Below are 3,942 nucleotides of genomic sequence, written 5' to 3'. Positions count from 1 at the left end.
TACATTAGGAAGTCCTACCACTTGCCCTCACTAAACACTACTGGTCGTAGCAGACACGCCAGCACCCAGTGTCTCCAGTATTCTAATCTCTTGCAGGGCAAACTAGAATAGAAAACGCTCTCTGAATCTACTTTGCTTTAAGAAATGAACTAGTCAAATTGTTTTCTCCTAATGTTTACCCATTATTTAATATGTAAAAAGAAATAAAAATACAGGTTAATATATTTTTTTCTTCCTTTTTAAAAATTTTTACTGGAGTATAGTTGATTTACAAAGCTGTGTTAGTTTCTGGTACGGCAAAGTGAATCAGGTATACCTATATCCACTCATTTTAGATTCTTTTCCCATGTAGGTTATTATAGTACTGAGTACACTTACCTGTGCTCTATAGTAGGGCCTTATTAGTTATCTATTTTAAACATAGTAGTGTGTCTGCGTTAATCCCAATTTATCCTTCTCCTTGCTTCCCCCCTCCAACCATAAATTTGTTTTCCACATCTGTGACTCTATTTCTGTTTTATAAATAAGTTCATTTGTAGCATTTTTTTAGATTCCACATATAAGTGACCATCATGTGATGTCTCTCTTTCTCTGTCTGACTTACTTCACTTGCTTGCTAAGTCACTTCAGTTGTGTCCGACTCTGTGCGACCCCATAGACGGCAGCCCACCAGGTTCCCCCGTCCCTGGGATTCTCCAGGCAAGAACACTGGAGTGGGTTGCCATTTCCGTCTCCATTACTTCACTTAGTATGGAAAAATAACCAGAATAATTCTAAAATATTGCAATTTTTAAAATACTGAAATAACATTGAAAATTACATTAAAAATATAATTAATATAAGTAAAAAATTAAAATGATAAAAGATTTATATAAGTTGACGTGCTTAAAATAAAAGAATAAAATATGCAGTGGAATAATGCCATTAAGGAACTAAAGATTTAAAAGCATGAGGTAGGATAATCTAAAATAAATTAAGAGTAAATCAAACAAAAAAGATCTGGATTTTAAAAATAGTAAAACATAAAAAATGAAGGTAAGTTTAAAACACTCTGAACAAAGCAACAGGACTTCTTGAGCAGAGAGCGTTACAGATGCTCACTGGCCTCCCAGTTAGCCTAATCAGGTCTTGTGAGAATCAAATTGTCCAGGCAGAATATTCCAAGGAAAAGACCTATGAACAAGATATTTTATCAGCTCAAATTCTCCCAGTTAGATTTCCAGGCTGTCATGTGCAAACCTGTGAAAGCTGTTAAACCCTGGGGGAATATTGAGAATATGCTATTCTTTTTGAGTGATTAAGCCAGACAATGGGCTAAGTGCCATGAGTCTATAAGTAAATCTATAAGGTATCTTACTATGTAGACCTCAGAGGTTTTAGGTAGATGAAACAGAGGTGAGGTGAAATGAGTTGTCCAAGCTCTTACATCTAGCAAGAGGGACAGCCCAGGTTTAAACACAGCCTTAATGCCAAAGCCCATCACCTAAACTTTTTGCCGTATTACATGTAACCAAACAGATTCTTTTAAATATGGCCTGATTGCTATGAAAGAACACATCAAAACAGAATACCAGACACAACAGGTTTGATTACTTTGAAAGTAGAACATGTTTCAAGGTAGGGAGTCTTAGAGACAGATATATAAATTAATCATCTCTTGCTGAGTCTCAGCTCGTATGAAAAAACTAAAGAGGCCACAAATTCATACATTGGAATCTAATGAAAGATAAATTCTTGAAAATTTAAAAACTTGTTTTAATGTAGCATTGAAAAGATTAGGTGGCCAAAGACAGAGTTCAGGTCTGCCACAGCCACTTGACCATGTATCTTTTGACATCCCTGAGCAAAGGCCATATAACATTAGGCAACGTCTAATAAATAAGCCATTTAAGAATTTTTTATACAAATTCTTACATTGTCCTAATAATAAAACCTCCAAAATCACTGCGGATGGTGACCGCAGTCATGAAATTAAAAGATGCTTGCTCCTTGGAAGAAAAGCTATGACAAACCTAGACAGCATACTAAAAAGCAGAGGAAAAAAAAAAAAAAGGCAGAGAAATCACTTTGCCTACAAAGATCTGTATAGTCAAAGCTTTTTACAGTAGTCATGTACAGTAGTTTTTCCAGAAGTCATGTACAGATGTGGGAGTTGGACCAAAAAGAAGGCTGAGCACCGAAGAATTGATGCTTTCAAACTGTGATGCTGGAGAAGACTCTTGTGAGTTCCTTGGATTGCAAGAAGATCAAGCCAGTCAAGGAAAGATTGAGAGCAGCAGAAAAAGAGGGCAACAGAGGATGAGATAGTTGGATGGCATCACTGAATCAATGGACTTGGGTTTGAGCAAACCCTGGGAGATAGTGAAGGACAGGGAAGCCTGCTACACCACAGTCCATGGGTTCGCAAAGAATTGGACATGATTTAGTAACTGAACAACAACAACAAATAATACTAAGTCCTGGGCAATTCTTTTCCAAGTTGTTCTCTTAGTTTTAATGGGCTCAAACACTGTGCATTAATATACCTGACATATCAGAATTAGAATCCTACTTAATATTTCATTGGGCTTCCCTGGTGGCTCAGAGGGTAGAGCGTCTGCCTGCAATGTAGGAGACCCGGCTTCGATCCCCGGGTTGGGAAGATCCCCTGGAGAAGGAAATGGCAAGCCACTCCAGTATCGTTGCCTGGAGAATCCCATGGACAGAGGAGCCTGGTAGACTACAGTCCACAGGGTCACAAAGAGTCAGATGTGACTGAGCAACTTCATTTTCACTTAATATTTCATTGAAAGCATATGTTGTGATTTTAAGTCAATATTTTTATTTTTAAAAAGTAATATGATTCTTGTAAAAAAAAATAATCAGGACTGTACAGAGTAAAAGATTCAAACCCTCCTTTCCCTCAAATCTGCTAGCCTGAAGTAACTGTGATAACAGATCTGACTTTCAGAAATTTTTTTCTAAAGCATGTTCTGGAAAAAAAAAAAAAAAAAAGCATGTTCTGTACTTAAATAATGACTCTTATCTGAACACCCAAAATATTATGTGTTTTCTCTTGTTCCTGCACAAATATGCTCAGTGTTCCAAATGATGTTCTGGATAAAAATAGGCCCTGTACCCTCTTGTGAGTTATGCTTTAAGGCTTCTTCTTACATATTTTTCTGTGCCACGTAAGTCAACCCTTCTGGTGGTCAGCTTACTTTCCACCTTCTTCAGAAAGCCTTTCCTTACTGTGGCTTTGGTGAACTGTCATTTTTTTGCCCCTCACTGGACTGGGACACCCTTGGTTAAGCCTGTGCACCCTTTGTTACTTATCCCAGGTACCCCAACTCATAGAAGGATAGGTTGGACCCCTTTATTTCACTTCACCTTTTTTCATATTTTCTCTGTGCTGTGTTTAGTCCTTAGTTCAGTTCAGTTCAGTCGCTCAGTCGTGTCCGGCTCTTTGCAACCCCATGAATTGCAGCACACCAGGCCTCCCTGTCCATCACCAACTCCCGGAGTTTACCCAAACTCACGTCCATCCAGTTGGTGATGCCATCCAGCCATCTCATCCTCTGTCGTCCCCTTCTCCTCCTGCCCCCAATCCCTCACAGCATCAGAGTCTTTTCCAATGAGTCAACTCTTCGCATGAGGTGGCCAAAGTACTGGAGTTTCAGCCTCAGCATCAGTCCTTCCAATGAACACCCAGGACTGATCTCCTTTAGAATGGACTGGTTGGATCTCCTTGCAGTCCATGAGACTCTCAAGAGTCTTCTCCAACACCACAGTTCAAAAGCATCAATTCTTCGGCACTCAGCTTTCTTCACAGTCCAACTTTCACATCCATACATGACCACTGGAAAAACCATAGCCTTGACTAGACGGACCTTTGTTGGCAAAGTAATGTCTCTGCTTTTGAATATGCTGTCTACGTTGGTCATAACTTTCCTTCCAAGGAGT

The sequence above is a fragment of the Bison bison genome, unplaced genomic scaffold (genome assembly GCF_000754665.1).
Source record: "Bison bison bison isolate TAMUID 2011002044 unplaced genomic scaffold, Bison_UMD1.0 scf7180017864519, whole genome shotgun sequence".
In the NCBI taxonomy this organism is placed as follows: Eukaryota; Metazoa; Chordata; class Mammalia; order Artiodactyla; family Bovidae; genus Bison; species Bison bison.
Note: the sequence above shows the minus strand (reverse complement) of the source record.